A 20,671-nucleotide genomic window follows, 5' to 3' on the forward strand; every position below is an offset into this window, starting at 1 on the left:
TTTTTTGTTTCGCTTAGTAACTAAGGGCTGCTTTGTGTGCCCAGATCTCCCTTAACTGCCAAGCTTTGCTCTGTGTTTCCTTTTTCCTTTTGCTGCTCAAATGTTTCATCTTCAGATAGATTATTTTTCTCCTTAGAAAAATGTACCAGGGTCTTTAGGTTAAGTTTTATTATAACTATTCACTTAGCCACATCAAAGTTTTTATTTTGGTTCACTTCATGTTTTCTGGTTCACTATTGTGCACTGACTTATCCATACATCAGTCTTCTGTTCCTGTAAGTACTGTCTGTTGGTGCTTCCATTTGGTTGAGCACAGTAAAGACAGTTAAAATATTTGTTTGCAAAGTTCCATAACTTAACTTCCTCATGGATGATTTCTTTTAATCTCTACTTCTCATTTGACTTGATTAAAACTTTTTACATCTCTATTTGCTTTGTGATTTTTTAAATAAAGAATTAAATCTTTTCAATATGACAATGTGCTAATCTTGGAATAAACTTACTGTTTGTTCTCAACCAATGTTACACTATTTTGTTTTGTTTTGGTTTGGGTTGGTGTTTTGATGAATGATTTTTCTCCAAAATATATTCTTTGTCATGTCTTGACAAGGAAGTCTTTGACAGTTGTGCCATTGTCAGCCAGCAACCTGACAGACATTTTCTTTAGAGCCTGCATCCAGTATGAAAAGAAAAGAAAAGAAAGACAAGACAAGAGAAGGAAAGGAAACAGAAGGGAATGGAAGGGAAAGGAATGGAAAGGAAGAGAAAGGGAAGGAAAGAAAAGAAAAGGAAGGGAAAGGAAAGGAAAACAGAAAAGAAGTTACAGTGTGTCTTACATCTTTTAATTGATGTCTGAGTGCAAGTGGTTCAGCCTATAGTGGTTGAAATCATGTCATGCCTCTGTCTTATGTGTCTTCTACCAACATTCAATTTAGCCGCGTAATAAACATGGCTCAATATCTTTTCAGTTTATGGCTTCAGAGATGATAGCTGCTACAGGAAAGGGAAAATTTATATAAATTCGTAGGACTCTTTCTTCACAAAGCATAATCCTTGGTACAAATGTTTGACTAAACACAAGCATCTCAAAATACTCAGGTATGTTTCCAAGTTCAATAGATTTTTTTTTTTTTTGTGGAAGTAGTGATTCCTAAGTCTACTGGAATAATTTCCTGATGTCATCTCCTCATATTTCATTTCCCCCATTTATTAATTCATTGGGCAAGCCAGTTACCCAGAGTTCCCTTGAGTTCCTGTTGCCTCCAAACTAGGGTCTGCTGGGCTTACCCAGGCAGACAAAGAGAAGTTTAAAAGAACAAGACAGAGTGCAGCAGCCCCAGTGAAATCTTTTATGTCTTCATCTCGGCTTCAGCTAAAAGCCAACTTTAAAATTAGCACGGAAATCTCAGAAGAGCTGGGGAGGTTGCTCAGGCCTTAAGCACGAGTAAACGATCTAAGACCTATAACACGGAGCAGTTCTAAACACAGAAAAGTGTTTCTTTTGGCTTCATGTATTTCCTTGCTACTACAACTCAGAATTGTTTCATCATGGAAATACGGAGCAAATTCTTCCATGGGAATTAAAATGGAAAACTAAAGCAGTGTAACGGGAGATGTAGAGGACCTTGCATTTAGGGTGGCAAGTGGTTCTAAAACAATTTGTATTGAACAAATAGCAAATCTTTTTCTTTTCCAAACTTTATACTATGAAAAATAAAAAAAAATAAAAAAATAGAAGAATCAGAAAGGTGTATGTATATAAAACTTAGATTCATTATAAATTTCTGATCTGTACTGTTATTGAACAATAGACTTTACCTCTATGGTGCAAAGTACAAAGACCATTAACTATCAAAGTTTGTCAGTTTTCTAAGTTTTGGTCAACATTATTATAATTATTTCTAATCACACTACTGTACCTACAATATTGTATCTGCATGACCCACATATTGTCCCCTGGATAACAATGCAGGGAAGTGCTGGTATAATAACCTCACCAAATCCCTAAACAAGAAGGTGGAGGACAGTGCCAAACAGAGACCAACACCCCACTCTCGCTGAATAGAAAAAGCAAGAGCTAAGCACAAATACAAACCAAGAATCTCCAATGCAGGAGATAACCTGAAGATCAGACTCCCCACAGAGCAGCTCTATTATGAAAAGCCAAGACGAGATGAGAAAGACCAAACAAAACAAGATATTACAGTGTATCTTACATATTTTGGTTGATGCCTCAGTGGAAATGATTCAGCCTGTAGTGGATGAAATAATGTCTTGCACCTGTGTTACATGTTTTCGACCAAGAATTGATCTAGTCACATAATAAACATGACTCAATATCTTTTCAGCTTCAGTGAAAACAGGAGCTACAGAAAAGGCCAACTTTCATTAAAATTTATATTTTATTCTTCACGAAGTGTAATCCTTGGTACAAATACAGTGGTATAACTACACACTATTAAAATGTCACAGGATTTATTACAGAAATCAAAATAAAAAGTTTTTTCTGAAATAGAATATGAGAAGATAAAGGCACAAAATGCAATCCCGGGCCCCCCACAGTGCACAGAATGGATCCAGGAAACGTAAGTGTAGAAGAAATTGGAAGTCACCTACCTGAAATCTCTGAAATTATTGCAAATAAAGTAAAGAAGCAACACCAGATGGGTTTAGAGTATATCAGATCAGAAATAGTCCTTTAGGTTGAAAAAAAGAAATAAATGATAACTGTAATGAAAGGATTACTGAAATTATCTAAAGAGAACATTGATAAAAAATAGAGGAGTGTAGAGAAATGATGGAAACCTTGAATGAGCAATATAAGAAAAAATTAGAATGCGTGAAACAGATTCAAAGAAATATCCAGGAAATTAAAATTCCATGAAAAATGGGCAAAACTGTCTGAATTATACTGAAGATGGACATTAAAGACCTCACTGTATCTCATAACCAAGAAGGAAAGATCTCTTAAGAGCAACAAGGAACTAGGAAATAATAATTGAACAGCTACAAGATGATGTAAAGATGAGCAACATAAGATGAATATATGTTAACGAAAAGTGAGTCAAGGGCTGGGGAGATGGCTCAGTACAATAAGCACTTCCTTTGCAAGTGAAAGGGCTTGAGTTCAATACCCGGTTCTGAAAAAAAAAAAAAAGAGTCAAAACAAGCCACATTGAAAGAGTATTTTACAGAAGAAAAGCAGAAAACTCTAGAAGCATAGGAAAAAATATGATATACACATAAGTGAGGCATACAGAACTTCAAATAGCATCAACCAGAATAAATTTACACCCAGATAAATAATAATCAAGATCTTAGATTAAGCACAAAAACAACATACTGAAAGCTATTAGAGAAAAGAAACAGATCACGTACAAAGGAAAGTCCATCCGAATCACAGCAGATTGCTCCACACAAACTATGAAGTCAAGAAGACCTTGGAGTTCAGTATTTCAAGTTATAAAAGAAAACAAAATCCAACTGAGATTAATATATCTTGCAAAATTCTTCTTAAAATTATGGAGAAGTAAAATACTTGCATAACAAAAAACAGCTAAAGAAATTGATGACCACCAAACCAACATTACAAAGTGTACTGAAAGATATTCTAGAAAAAGATCAAAATGACCACAATTCTGAGAACAACAACAGAAAGAAACCACCAAAAAATCAAGCAATTAATCACAGGAACAGTAGGGAACTGACAGCAGAAAAATAACATGAAAAAGATAAGCCAATACATATCTATTATAACCACCAATGGAAAAGGTTTCACTTCACCAATTAAAAGAAATAAACTGGCAGAGTAAATCAAGAAATAAAATCCACCAATATGTTATTACAAGAAACACATTTGATTAAAAAAATTCATAGGTTCATATTCAAAGGATGGAAAACAATACTCCATATGCCAGGAAATCTAAAATCTCAGAGGTAGCTATTCTGTTCATAAGTAAAGACATTTCAAACGAAAAAAACAAACTATCAAATGAGATAGAGAATATCATCGTATACTGGTTAGGAGAAAACTTCAAGAAGAAGAGAGTACAATTATAAATATGTATGTACAAAGTATGGGAACACCTAATGATATAAGACAAATTTTAAATGACATGAAAAATTGAATAAGCAATGACAAAATCTTAATGGGAACAGTAATACCGCATTCTTTCAAATAATAAGATGAGCTAGAGCACAAATCAACAAAGAATTAGCAAAAATAAGCCAAGCTTTTGAACTAATGGACAGTCATAGTGGTCCACTCAAGAATATCTGAGTATGTCTTCTTTTCAACTGCACATGGGATATTATCTAAAACAGGCAAAATACTAATCCATAGATCATGCTTAAGTAAATGCAAAAGAATTGAAATTATCCCATGATATTACCTAATCATAGTGCAATGAAACAGGAAATTAATAGCAAAAGAAATTGCAAAAACTGCAAAAAGACACGGAAATTATACAACACTCTCCTCAAAAACCAGTGTGTAGCTGGGGAAATTATAAGATGTCTACAATGCAACAAAAAATCAAAGAAAACTTACTGGAGTTTGTGAGATGCAATGAAAGCACATCACAAAGGGAAATTTAAAGTGGCGAACTCACACATTAAGAAAAGGAAGAGAAAAACAATAAATGCCCTAATACTCACCTGAAGTTTCTAGAAAAAGTAAAACAAACCAAGCTCAAGGCCCCAAAAAGTGAAGAAATTATAAAGCTCAGACTGGAAATGCAATTGAGACAAAAAAAAATACAAAAAAAAAAAAATTAATGAATCAAAGAGTTGCTTTCTTGAAAGATTAAATAAAACTGATAAACCCCAAACTAAACACATCAAAAAAGGAAAGAAAAAACTTAAATTCAAGGAATAAGGAAAGAGAAGGGGTAAATTACTGCAGATCCTGCAGAAATTCAGATCATAAGTACTTCAAAAATCTTTTTTTTTCTTTTCTTTTCTTTTTTTTTTTTTCTTCAAAAATCTGTGACATCACTGGATAGAAGACATAGAAGAAACGTGTAGGTTGCTAGGTAGATACAAATTACCAAGGCTGAATCAAGAAGAGAGAAAATTTTTAATAACTGAATATTATTTGAGTAAATTGAAAATGTAAAAACAAACAACAACAAAAATAAACAGAAAAGAAAGGCCCAGGTGCTGATAGATTCACAATTGAATTATACAAGAAAAATTTTTTTTTATATATTTTAGGGAAAGGTCTACAGGGTGTTCAGGGTCTCACTACTAGATCGGACTTAGTAGTAATCTGCCTGTTTACAGCCTCCCAAGTGCTGGGATTACAGGCATGCGCCACCATGCCTAGTCTCAATTGCCATCTCAGCATGCCTTGAAGGTGAGGCCAGCATAGCAGTCCAGGGGATTGAACTGCTGGCCCCTGTGCTTATTGGCAAGTGCTTTAATCCTCTGAGCTATTTGGCCAGCCCTATGGAAGAAATCTGAAGATTTAATCCCAATGCTCCTTAAACTCTTCAGTAAAATTGAAAAGGAAGCAGTACTCCCTAATTCATTTCTGGAGGCAATTATTACACTGATACCAAAACTGCAGAAAGACCAAACAACAAGAGAATTATAGGTCAATCTCCCTCATGAATATAGATGCAAAAATCCTCAATAAAATACTAGTAAATAGAAAGTAGAAAATCATCAGGGAGGCTATACAACATAACCAGGAGGGATTCAGCTCAGGGATGCAAGAATGTTTCAACATATGCAAATCTATTAATATAATGCACCATATCATCAGAACCAAAACGCACACAGAAAAACCACATGATCATTTCAATGGATGCAGAGAAACTTTTGAGAAAATTCAACACTCATGACAAAGAAAAAATACCCTACAATAGATTGGAATAGATGGTTTACACCTCAATTTGATAAAAGTAATTTATGACAACCAAAGGCCAACATAAGTTCAATGGAGAAAGCCTTCAAGTTTTCAATCTAAAATCAGATATAAGACAAGGATATCCATTATCGCCACTCATATTCAATATAGTTCTGGGAATATGACCTATGGCCATTAGACAAGAGAGAAAAATAAAGGAAAGGAAAAAGATCTATACAATAAAAACTACAATTCTTTCAAAAAAACCTGAGGACTATTTCAGAAAATGAAAAGACATTCCTCACTCTTATATAGGAAGAACCAACATTTTGAAAATGGCTATACTTCCAAAATTTTTATACAGATGTAATGCAATCTCTAGCAAAATGCCATGAGTACACCTCACAAATCTAAAGAAAATGCCAGTGGATCCACTCCTTTTGGCAGGCCTCACAGTGAAGGAACCACTGACCTCAGCCCCCAGAGACACCCAACAGGTTCACTTTAGTGGGATGCAGTCAAAAGGAGCTAAGAACAGCAACCAGATGCAACCCAGGCCCAGCCAGTTGAATTTGAGCTCAGTAGATCCAGACCTGGTGAGCTGAGGCATCCTGGTAAGCCTGGTGGGGCCCAGAGAGAGGCCCAGACCCACAGGAGCATCCTTGAGGCACAGAAGTGGCAGCAGGTAACTGGCCTGAGCCAGTCTGTCTATCAGACTCAAGGAATATGACGCTGAGGTGCTCAGACACAACTCGGGAATTAGCTTAAATACTAATTCCCAGTTTAAGAACAGCTTTGTTATACAGCCATTATGTTTTCCCTTATTGTCTAAAGCACAAACCCATGAATTACAAAAGTTTATCAAATTCTAAATTTCACTACTTAATGTTAGTATAATTAATTGTACTACTGTGAATAGAAAACCGTATCTGACTTAACCACCTGTTCTCCTTTGGGTAATAATATTGGGAAGTAGTTGGGTAATAAGCTCATGAAAGCCCTATGCTGAAGGATGGAGGACAGTGTCAAGTGGAAACAAATTCCTCACTCTCAATCAATAGATAAGGCAAAATCTTAAGACAGACACAAAACAAGAATCTCTGTCACAGGAGAGAGAACTAAAAAGTTATATTATTTACAGAGAGGCTCTGATTATAGTGACACAGCAATCTCCTATAAACTTTCACAAAAATGTATTGCATTTGGTTCAGCAGAATAAGTGCTTCCCTAGCAAATGCAATGGCCTGAGTTCAATCCCCAGTTCTGCCAAAAAAAAATGTACTGCATAAATCAAAAAGAGTTCTCTGTGAAATATAAAATGACAAGAAGAGGAGGAAAGTGCATTCTTAGGCTCTCAGTCCTCCCAGAACAAACCCAGGAGACATCATCATAAAAGAAATTGGAAGCCACACACCTGAAATCTCTGAAATAATAGAAACTGAAGCAGAGAAACAACTGCAGAAAAGTATAGAGGCAATCAGATCAGAAATAATCCCCCAAGGTAAAAAATAAATAATTACAATGAAAGAATTAATAAGCATTTTAAATAAGATACTGATGAAAAAATAGAACAGAAAAATGATGGAGACCTTGAATGAGAAATATGAAAAAGACTTAGAATGCATAAAGCTGATTCAAAGTGATACAGAGTGTCAGCAGAGTAAAGTGCCTACTTAGGCAGAGTGCAGTGGCAGGGGTTCAATCACTGGGTGCCATGCCAGACCGCTCCCCGGGGAGTGCTGAGACAACAATTGTGACTGGGCATGGTGGCACATGACTGTAATCCCAGCACTTGGGAAGCTGAAAACAGGAGAATCACTACAAGTCAGATCTATGTAGTGAATCCCACAGTGAATCCCTGTGGACCCCGTTGACCTTGCCCTAAGACATAGAAAAAGAGATATACAATCAAAAACTCCATGAAAAGTTGGCAAAACCATTTTAATGAAAGTGAAGATAGACTTTGAGAACTCTGTGGCAGCTAGTGAAAAGGTAAGCAAAGCTCTCTTCAAAACAACTAAAATCCAGGAAAAAAATAATTCAATAGCTATAAGATGATGCAAAGATCAACAGCATAGCACTAACAGGCATCAGTGAGAAAGAAAGAGCCAACTCAAACTATATGAAAAAGTGTGGGCAGAAGTAACAGCAGAAAACTTCCCAAATGTGGGGAAGCAATTTGACTTCTGTTAACTGAGGCATATAGAACTCCAAACAATATCAATCCAGTTAAAACTACATGCAAATATATAATAACCAAGATCACAGAAACACAGCACAAGAACAGCATATTGAAAGCTGCTAGAGAAAAGAAACAGATCACATTTAAAAGAAAACTCATAAGAATGACAGCAGATTTCTCCTCACAAAGCATCAAGTCAAGAAGAGCATATAGCAAAGTATTTCAAGGGGAAAATTTCAAGAGGAAGATATACCAGTCCTAAGTATGCATACAGCAAATATACACCCAGATATATAAGATAAACTTTAATGGGCACAAAAAATCTAGTAACAATATCATAATCATAGCAGGGGACCTTAATACCCCCTTATCTCAAAAAGATAGATTGGGCTGGGGAGATAGCTCAGTAGAATAAGCGCCTGCCTGGCAAGCGCAGGATCCTGAGTTCAATCCCTGATACTGGAAAAAATAAAAAAAAAAAGATCAAGCAGACAAAATATTAGCAAAGTAGCAGCACTTAACCAAACTTTTAAACAAATGGACTTAGTGGCCATATACAGAGCGTTCCACCCAACATCTGAATACATATTCTTTTCACCTGCACATGGGATGTTCTTTAAAATAGACAACTCACTAGTCCATAGGTTTTGTTTAAGTATATTCAATGAAACAGAAATTATTCCGTGCATATTATCTTTCAAAAGTGCAATGAAACTGGAAATTAAGATGAAATAAACCACAAAAAGCCCATAAACATATGAAAATTAAATAAAACCCTCTTCAGCAACCAATAGATTACAGATGAAATTAAACAAGAAATTAAATAATATCTGGGCTGGTGAGATCATTCAGAAGACTAAGCACCTGCACTGGCAGGATTAGGAACCAGGATTCGATCCATAGTCCCTCACGTTGTTCCTGGCCCATGCCCTGTGCATACTGAGCTGGCGACCAAGTCTGGGCATGGTGGAGCATGCCTGTAATCCAGCACTGGAAAGGCTGGAAACAGTAGGATCACTACAAATCTGAACCGCATAGCGAGACTCTATACCAAATACATAAACAAAAAAAAAAAAAAGAAATTAAATAATATCTACAATCCAACAATAATTCAAGCACAACTTAATGGAATTTTTGGGATGCAATGAAAGCAGTTCTAGAGGGACATTTATAGTGGTAAACTCCCACATCAGGAAAACAGGGGCCCAGGGGGATGGCTCAGTAGAATAAGTGCTTCTCTGGCAAGCACAAGGGCCTGAGTTCAATCCCTGGTTCCACCAAAAAGAAAAGGAAAACAGAATGAGAACAGATAAATACCCTAATGAAGCACCTCAAGCTTCTAGAAAAAGAAGAGCAAACAAAGCCAAATATCAAAGACAAGAGTCAATTATAAAATTACAGCAGAACTTAAAGCAATTGAGACAAAACAATACAAAGAATTAATAAATCGAAGGGGTTAGGGAGATAGCTCAGTGGAATAAATTCTGTCTGGCAAGTGCAAGGTGATGAGTTTGATCTCTGGTGCCACCAAAAACAAACAAACAAAAAATTAATGAATCAAGTGCTGGTTCTTTGAAAGGTTTACTAAAATTGACAAAACTCTAGCCAGCCACCTAAAACAGAGGAAAGTAAAAAACTCAAATTCTAGCAATAAGGAATGAAAAGGGAGAAATTACTACAGATCCTGCAGAAATTCAGAAGATCATCAATAGCTATTTCGGAAATCTTTACTCTCACAGAACTGAAGACACAGAAGGAATGGAAGACTCCTAGATAGATTCAAATTACCATAACTGAATCAAGACGATATAGAAACTGAATAACACAAGAACAACCAATAAAATTGAAAATGTAATAAAAACCTTATCAGTAAAGGAGAGCCCAGGTCCCAATGGATTCACAACTTAATTCTACAATAAGCTTAGAGAAGATTTAATTCCAATATTCACAGGGTCTTGAGTTCAATCTCCAGTACCACAATAAATAAATAAATAAATAAATAAATAAATAAATAAAGTATCCAATATTCCTCAAACTCTTCAATGCAATTGAAAAGGAAGCGGTACTCCCAAAGTCATTCCTGGAGGCAAGTGTCACGTTGATACCAAAACCAGTGAAAGTTTCAACTTAAAAGGAGAACTATAGGTCAAACTCCCTCATGAACATAGATGTAAAAATTCTAAACAAAATACTAGCAAAGAGAATATAGCAAAACATTAAGAAAATTGTACACCATGACCAGGTAGAATTCATCTTCAGGATTCAAAGATGACTCAACATATGCAAATCTATAAATATAATACACTATTTCAATAGAGCCAAATACAAAAACCACATGATCATCTGAATTGATTCAGAAAACATTTTAAGAAACTCTAAGACTCATTCATAATTGAAGCGCTACAGAAAATTGGACCAGATGGCCTATACATCAATCTGATAAAATCCATCTCCAACAAAACAACAGCCAAAATAATTCTAAATGGGGAAATCTCAAAGCTTTTACTCTCAAGTCAGGTACAAGGTAAGGACATCCTCTATCACCACTCCTTATCAAAATGGTTCTGGAATCCTTAACTAGAGCCATTGTACAAGTGAGAGAAATAAAAAGAATAAGAATAGGTAAAGAGCAAATTAAACTATCATTATTTTCAGATGACATTATCCTCTACTTGCAAGATCCAAAATACTCTACCAAGAGTCACCAATAATTAATAAACAAATTCAGTTGCATAGCAGGATACAAAGCCAATACCCAAAAATCAACAGCATTCTTCTACCCGCAGTAAAAAAAAAATTCAATGTGAGAGAAATTAGATAAACAATATCTTTCACAATACTATCAAAAAATTAAATGCCTAGGAATTAATCTCTCAAAGGAAATAAAAGATCTATGCAATGAAGATTAAAATACTAGGGCTGGCCAGATAGCTCAGCAGATTAAAACACCTTCTTGGGCAGATGCAGGGAATGGAGTTCAATCCCTAGCATGCCATGCCAGACTCACCCCCGGGGTGTACTGAGTCAGTGATTGAGACTGGGTATGGTGGTGTTCTCCTGTAATCCCAGCACTAGGAGGACTGAAAACAGGAGGATCACTATGAGTCTCATGTGTAGTGAGACCCTGAAGACCCTGTACTAAATATATACAAAAAATTATAATACTCTTTAAAAAAGAGATAAAAGCAGATTTCAGAAAATCGAAACACCATTGTGAAAATAACATATTCCCAAACTTTTTATACAGATTTAATGCAATCTCTATCAAAATACCAGCAACATAATTCAGTGAGCTAGAGAATCCGTCCTTAAAATTCATTTGGAACCAGAAAAGACCTAGAATAGTAGAGACAATTATGGCCAAAATAGACTAATAAGCAGACATTACAATTCCTGACTTGAAATTGTATTACAGAGGTACTGTAATAAAATCTGCATGGTACTTAATGGAACAGATTAGAAGATGCACATACACCTACAAACACACACAGCACCTTATCTTTGACAGAGAGCCCAAACATGTTCAATTGAAAAAGAATAGCTTTAACACATGATGCTGGAAAAACTTTCTCTCCACATGCTGAAAACTAAAACTAGATCCAAGTCTATCACCACGTACTAACTGAAAATCAAAATGAATTAATGATCTAAGCATTAAAACAGAAATACTAAATCTAGTGGAAGAGAAAACAGGTGACAATCTTGAAGACATAGGATTAGACAGAGAGTTCATGAACAAAAGCCTTACTGGACAGGAAATACTTCAAAGAATCAACAGCTGAAATCTCATTTTATTGAGAAGATTCTGCACATCAAAAGAACTCATCAACAGAGTAAAAAGTCATCCCACAATTTGGAAAAAATTATCTTAACCTACAGACACTCAGACAGATGACTTCTAACCAGAATATATAAAGAACTAAAAATAAATAAATAAATAAATCAGGTTCCCCAAATTTAAAGACCCAGTCCAAAAATAGGCATCGGAGATGAGTACACACTTGTTAGAGGAAGAGAAATAATGGCAAATATTGGTTTTTCAGGAACCTCAAATTACTACAACATTGAGATAACATCTCACTCCAGAATGAATGGCTGCCATAATGCAATCAGCTAATAGCAAATGCCAGAGTGGCTTTGGGGAAATGGCACCTTCCTCCACCCATGGTGAGAGTGTAGACTGACACCACCACTACAGAGATCAGTGTGGAGATTTCTCAAAATGGTACAACTGGAGGCCCCATTCGATGCAGCTGTTCGCTTCCTCTGTGTTTGTCTAAATGAAATGAAAATATACCGCAGAGCTACACGTGCACCCGTGTTTACAGCAGCAATAATTCATCACAGCTAAATCTTGGAAATAACTCAAATGTCCGTCACCTGAGGAATGGATAAAAATGATGTGGCATTTTCATATGTTGGAATGTTACTCAGCTATAAAGAAAGAAAAATTGGGTTTTTTAAATAGATAAACCAATGCAAATCATAAGTGAAATAAATTTATTTCACTTTTAATCATAAGTGAAATAAATCAGACTGACATGTGTAAAAATCATATTGTTTTTCTGCTGTAAGAACCTGAATGGATAAATAAAATCTGAAAGGTACAATAGACATTCTAAAAGGGAAAGAAACTGATCATAAGTAATAATCAATTGAGATAAGGGAAGTGAGAAAAAATTGGAAAAATCGAAGCGGAAGACCATTTAAGTAAATACACAGGATAGCTAAAATGATTATACTACCAATTTCTATCAAGTTTTTGAAGGCAACAATTAATGCTTAATTTTCTTTTTACTTTGTCCAGCTTTACATATTTATATCTGTAATGTGAACATCTACACTGAAAACAGCAATGTGCAATGTAACAGCCACTATTGAATACCTTCACGCTTTATTTTGAAATGTATATAATTTCTAAAGTCTTATCTATTATTTTTATTCTTTCTCTAAAATATATAATGAAGGTCAAGGAAAAGACATTTAGGTTTATTGAAAGGAAAAGTTAGTTATATTGTATGATCAATCTTGCATGTCAATATCTGATAGTCTGAGTAATAAATTTGATGATAACAATGTCTAATATAATATCCATTATTTTTGTTTTTGTTATTTTTAAAGAGAGTGCAAACAGTGTTAAAACAGTATACTAAACAGAAAAAGCAGTATTAAAAAAGAAAAATTACAAGTAGTACAGAATTTCACTTAACAAACTAATATGAATATTGCAGTATTTGTTATAGTGAATAGTGCTATTGTCAAACTAGTTGTTTATATTACCATATATATGCATTTAAAATTGGAAGAAAAATGAAAAAATATATAATAAATTAAGAATAGGAAAAGGTCAAAGCATTGAAAAAAAGAAACAAAACAAATTAATCTTTAACTGCTCTTTTCCACAGACCAGCAGAAAAGCACAGTACAGTTGTCCAAACTATCCTGCTTACATGCATAGATATATCTCTCCACCTCACTACCTCTTTTGTCCTCCTCAATTCAGTGATTAATTCCTTTTGAATATAACTATTCCCTTTTGTCAGTATGTATTGTGCCTTTCAGATTTTATTTTCTCTTTGAAGTTATCACACTAAGGACAAAATACTGTGTTTGCACATGCAGTTCTGATTTATTGCACTTAGGAGTATGGTCTCTAGTTGCATCCATTTACCAATAAAAGACTTAAGTTTATCCTGTTGTATAGCTGAATATACTCCACTGTGTAAAAATACCACATCTTCATTCATTTTTCAATTGATGGGTTGTTTCCAAGATTCAGCCATGACAAATTGTGCTGCTATAAACATGGGTGCACATATATAGCTGTTGTATGATGTTTTCAGATTTTCTGGAAAAATATCCAGGAGAGGAATAGTTGGGTTGAATAAGACCTCCAATCCTAGCTTCTAAAGAAATCTCCACACTGATTTCTATAGTGTGCACTCCCACCAACAGCTGAGACGTGTTCTTTTTTCCCTATGATCTCTCCAGCACTTGTTATTGTCTGACTTGTTGATATAGTTATTTTTTCTGTGGTGAAATGGAATTTCAGGATTGTTTTAATTTGCATTTCTCGAATGACCAATGATACTGAACTTTTTTTCATATATTTACTTGCCATTTGTACTTCTTCCTCTGTACATATTCATCTCAAATGCCCATTTCTGTATTAGGCCTTTGAATTTGAGGGGCCTGATTTTTTAATTTTTTATATGTTCTAGTAGAAGGCCTTTGTTGGAAGGTTAGTAGGATATATGGCAAAAAATTGTTATGCAGATTCAATAAAATATCAATTAAAATAACAGTGTGTCTCACAGAGCTAAAGAAAACTTTCCTCAATTTCCTTTGTCAACAAAAAGGAACCCAGGTATAAAATGCAGTCCTTGAAAACAAGTGAAAGGCAGGAGGTATCACAATCCCTGATCTGAAATTAAACTATAAAGCTACTGTGATAAAATTAGCATGGTACTGGCATGAGACAGACCTGAGGGTCAGTGGAACAGATTAGAAGATGTAGATACAACTTCAGTTACACTCAGTTGCCTTATCTTTTACAAAGGGGCCAAACACATTCACTGCAAGAATGATAACCTCTTTAACAAATGATTCTTGAAAACTGGCTTTCCACATGCTGAAGGCTAAAATTAAACCCATGTCTATCACCATGCACTAAACTACAGTCAAAATGAATCAAAGATTTACACATTAAAACAGAAACATTAAATCTGCTGGAGGAAAACATAAATAGAAATCTTAAAATCATAGGGGTAGGTAGAGAGCTCATAAGCAAAAACTGAACTGCATAGGAATTACTTCAAAGAACAAATGTCTTCTAATCTTTTTAAGTTTATGCACTTCAAAGGAAATGCTCTACAGAGTAAAAGGAAGCTTCCAAATTGGGGAAAAAATGTAACATCCATTGTTAATTTCCTATTCTTGTCTTGAATTTCTATCTCCTTTTTATTGCTTCATTTTGTCTTTGTCTTTTTCTGATTACTTGTTCTATTTTCCTCTTTAATGTAAAATTGATAAATCTTTTTTCAAAACTATAATTTATGTAAAAGCTGTGCATTTTTTTGTTTATGTTCCTAATATTATAGAAAGTTAAAAATATGTTTTTGATATTTCAAGGGCAATTTAAAAAAAAAAACTTTTAACATTGTGATCTTTGATCTAGAAAATTTGTAAATACCTTAAATAAAGGAATATACATTTATGTGTGCATTTATGTTTGTGCACACACTCACATATACGTGTGGGCATAAAGATAAGGCTCTTTTCATGGCAAAGGGCCTCAAACAAAACCCCCCACTTGTTCAATTTTCCTTTCATAAAATACTTAAGCAATTGCTATGTAGCCTCCTAACAAGTCTAAAATAAATAGAAGTTACTTAGGTAATTTGATAAAACTTTTGACATTTTAGGAGTCTATTCCTCAAAATGTTGAGTTATTTATCATTGTAAATGAAATCATGAACACGTTATGCTTGTTACCAAATGGTTTTGTGCCTGGTGGTATTATCACATAGGAACTTTCAATCTACATAGGGTACAATGTTAGAGAATCTGAATCATGGAATTATTGACATTATGTTTGTTATATATTTATAACATACATAATACACCCATTTTATTAAAATATTTTAGAAGCATTAGCTTCATTTAATTTCGTACATCGCAAATACCAGAACCTTGGTTAAGGCATAAGGGAAAAACATGTTGACATATCCAATATCATTCAAGAATAACAGTCTCACAAACGACAAGAACTACGAAAACATTGAAAACCCAGAACCAAGACTACTCTTTTCTTAGGAGTTTTGTATTTCCTTTTCCTTTGTGTGTCTGTTTCGGTGTAGCAACAACCATGATTATATTTTTATTCTTGCAAATAGAAATCACAAGCGGATCACATTGTCTCGTTACAATCTCTGCAGTTTTTGTTTTCTGCATATGCAATCTGTCCCAACCCAATGTCAAAAGGAGACTATACAATTGAACTTTCTTGAATGAAATGACTTTCTCTTCTTTAAAAGAAAAAGCAATAGTCAGGAAATTTACTAAAATGAATCCTAAATGGAATAATTCACTGAAAATTCAAGATCTGGCAAAAACAATTTATCTTTGCAATTATCTTCATTGCCACTAAAAGATGCACACCTACCAAAGGGACACCTATCCTCTCTGGCTGACACATCGATTCTAAGGTGACACATGCAAAGCCAGTACTACAAATGGTCTAAGGCATAGGAAAGCCCAACAGGTTTTCGGCCAGTGCAACATGTTGAAAGATGTTTAACCAGTAAAATAAATGCAGAGAAAAAGAACCTAAAGAATGATCAAATTTATGTAATTTCAGCTTATCAAGTTGGTATCAGTAAATGTGAGGATAATATGTAATCAGTATTAACTACAGTTTGTGCAAGGTAACATGTAAAAGTTGGGTTGCCTTTGTTCATTTTTTATTCTCTAAAATTCTGGATTTGTACTTATTGTTTATTGTCATCTTTATTACAATTTTACTATCATACATTTCTGTAAAAAAAAATTGCCTTAGCAGAAATACATATTCTTAGCTCAAAATAACATCTGCTATTGTATATAATAGGTAACATGATATTTAATTTTAAGGATTGCTAGTTAGGAATGCTCATATAGTTCGGTTCAAATGTAAGAGTCAGAGCTACTGCTCATTGAGACATTTTGAACAATTTTAAAGGATAAAACTGGAAGCTCAGAGCATTCGCCTCCCAAGGCAATGGTGCAAAGCTGCCACAGCATTACCTGCCTAGAAAGCACAAAACAGTTGAAAGTATCATTGTGGGAGTAAGGAAAAAAGTGGTCAGACATATTTGATTTTTAGTGTTTCTGAGTACACAAAAGATAAAATGTATTGAGATGCAACATTACCATATCATTCAGCATCTGTACTCTAAAATCTCTTTGGATTTTTATAAGAGAAGCAATAGTGGAAATATCGAGGGGAAAGAACCTCACTGTTTGCATGTTACAATGTTCTGAGACTTTAAAACTGGGTATTTTCTTTAATTCAATGATGCTTAGTCATAGACACAAGACTGCCTAATGAATTCCTCTCCAATTTAATGACATAGTTAGTAAAATCTCACCCAGTAACACACACTGTGAAGTTTTGTTTCTGTGCATTAAATTTCTGCATTGTATTCATCTATAAGGTTACAATGAACTTAGAATTTGTAGCTTGTTTTCTCCACTAGTTTTTGGAACCATAGGATCTGTCACTCAAGAAGCCTTAGCCAAATGATTGCTGCTTAATAGCTCTCACCATGCAGTTGTTTACTGCCAATGATTGAAATTAAGTGTAGTGTTTTAGCCCAAAAACAACATTTTTCAATTAGATCTTCAATACTTTACTTCCTATGGACCCCTTACTTCAAATATATTTATGAAGAGGTGATAAAATGCATTGAAGACTTCAAGAGTCAAGTTTAGCAGGCGATACTCTTCCATATTTTTCATTAAGTCAGATTTCAACCATAGCAGGGACAATATCAAAACACAGTTTTCTTTGTCTGATTTTATTTTTATTTTATTTTAAGGAAGCACCGTTCACTTTACAGCATAGGCTGATGGGCTCCCCATGCAGCCCAGAATGACATCTAATTTCTGATCCCTCCTCATGAATCTCACCTGCATTCGAAGGGCTGGATTACAGGCATGTACCACCGCATTGGAATGCGTCCTGGCTGAACATGGGATCTGATTTGCATTATGAGCTTGATGTAGCAGAAAAACTGTTTATATCTGTTCATTTTTAGTTGAGAAAATAATTCTATCATGGAGTGAGAAAGTATTATGGAGGATGACAGAGAAGTATTACATATACCTAGAAGTTTACTGCACAACGGTATTGATGTGTATTCAAGAGATCCCTTTTACTTTCATAGACACAGGCAACGCAACGTATCTGAAATAAATTTTAGACCCTTTAATTAAATCTTTATATACTACAAGATGAATGCAGTGTATTCTTCCCACCTTACCTCTTTTCGTCACTTACTCATCCTTGCATTTGGGTAGATATTACTGCTTCTTCTCTAGTTGAAGAAACTAAGGTACGTGAGATTGAGTTGTCCAGGGGCATGCGGCTTATTGATGATTAAGCTGTGCTTGGAACTCCTGCACCTACCTTTGCTGCCATAAGCCATGTTTTTCATCTCAAAGTCTTTTATATCAATCTATGTTTTGACTATGCAAAAACCATGATTAGAATTATATAGAATTATTTAGAATAATTTTGCCTGAATAAATACATTTAAAGTTTATAACGTTTATTCCTGTTACAAATTACAAGAGATTTTATTGTCTTATTTCTGTGATTTTCAGTAGATCTCTACCTGCGGCCACTTGTGCAGGATGCAGAGTCCTGAGAGGCAGACACAGGGGATAAAGAAAAATGGGACAAATCAAAGAAAAGTCAGGACCGGTGGGACCTGACTTCTCTATGGGGATGCTCGCCAAGGGCTGCATCTCTGCACATAGTGAAGAAAGGGCGCAGACTCATTGCGTAGCAAAAGTGCAAGGCCTCAGTGTTTTACTAAGACTAAAAGTGAAATCCCCAGAGCTCTCCGTATTGTAGATACAGGGAGGAATGCCTGGGCCTGTAGGTATTCCTGCGGGACCGGCTGGTTCTGAACCCACAGAGCTCACAGACCTCCAGGCCAGGGTCCACTCCTCTGCTGTCTACTTCCACCCTAATAATTGTTAAATTGGTATAAAGTTATGCTAAATTTTCAATTATGTGTTGGTACAGGGTCTCACTGCACAGCTCAGACTTGTAGGGATCCTCCTGTTTTCAGCTTCCTCAGAGCTGGGATTACAGGCGTGTGCCACCATGCCCAGACTGACTCCATGTTCTGCTCATTGTGCACCAGGGGTGGGGCTGGTGTGGCATGTGGGACCAGGGATCAAACGCTGGTCCATGCTTTACCAAAGCAGGTGCTTAGTCCACTGAGCTATCTTGCTGGCCCTAAATTTGCAAATAAATAATTAGCAACTATATTGTGATGTGATGAGTATCTCACAAAACTTGTTTATCCTGACTCAGGACCTTGGAGAACCGGCACTGTAACATCGTGTGACTCAGTTGTGTCCCAAATTCTCAGATCAAGGAGTTTATGAGGCCACAGAGGAAAGTGATTGACAATGCAGAGTGTGCCTAAGAAGAGTCACATGGAGAGAAAACATTCTCTCAGGCTTTCACAGAGAACAAATTGCACAAGCAATGGCCGTGACTCATCCACATGGCTGACACTGACAAAGGTTCTACAAACTGCAGTACAGGGTTTCAGGATAAATCTTGAGGGGATTTGACTGACCTTGGCAGATACAAAAGTCACATTTCTTGTTATATAGTCTTGCTTTATCTTGCTCTTAACCATCCAGCAGAAAAATATAAAAACAAGGTATAAAAAGTAAAGCCATATTAATATGCTGAGCTGTAAAAGGCTCAAGTCAACAACTTCTGACATTGCCAGTCCTGTGAATAACCCACTACTATTATGGACTACTGGACTATATTGGATTATTTTGCTAAATTCACAGACCTAGGATATTTAATTGTCAATGGAATATCCATCTCTGACAAAACTAAACAAAAAAAGGGAATATAAATGAAGGATCGTTTTGTATCTGTATATACAAAATAGGATAGATATACAGCTACTTTCTCTTAATTCAATGAGAAGAAAGATATGTACTAATAGTGTTTGGACAGGATATCATGTCCGCATCTTGTACTATGAATAACCACTAAGAAGACAACAATATGCAATGTATTAATTATTGAAACTCTCCTCCTAATTGGTTTTGAAACTGTCTCATTGCTATTTGTTTATCAATAAAATTAATTTTAAAAATTAAAAAAAATGAAAAACTTGTTAAGCAATTTTCAGTGCAAGTTTTCAATTTCATGAATGTAATATATTCAGAGTTCTAAAAATATTCCCAAACATAAAAAAAAAAAAACCTTTCCTAATTTTAGGAAAGTTTCATTACACTAAAGAAAATCTCAGTGTTTAATTAAAGCATTTTTCCAGTCCCTTTTCCTAGTTTATGTCTAACCTACTTTGTGTCACTGTAACCTTGTCTTATCAGCTCACATAAATAACACAAATAAAATAATGGCATAAGTATCCTTTTGTCTCACAGCTCTCACTGAGCAGAACCCGGTATGAATTTGTTAAGGTTAACTTGTTACTATTACTGCCTAAATATCTAAAAAACAAGCAAAAGTTTAGAATATTAGTTAATAATTATAGCTACACCACAAGGATGCGAGGTCCAGAACTGAGTGGCAGCTGAATCTCTGTAGATCTGCCGAGGGCCACAGTCCTGCCCAGCCACAGCACCGCCTCTGTCAGCCATGTCTGCTGTGACCCCTGCCCTTCAGGATGCTGGCTTAAATTTTGGCTGGCAGTTGGGCCCTTGACCTTGTTTGAGGGCTTTAGATGCACTTGGAGCATGGGTTATTAAATATCAAAGCATTTGAGTGGTTTTGGAAGAAATAATGATAATTATAGCTACAGTTGAGTGGGGGATATAACTCAATGGCAAGTGAAAGGTTCTGAATACAATTTATGACACTAGAAGAAAAAATT

The sequence above is a fragment of the Octodon degus genome, unplaced genomic scaffold (assembly GCF_000260255.1).
Source record: "Octodon degus isolate 3935 unplaced genomic scaffold, OctDeg1.0 scaffold00084, whole genome shotgun sequence".
Lineage (NCBI taxonomy): Eukaryota > Metazoa > Chordata > Mammalia > Rodentia > Octodontidae > Octodon > Octodon degus.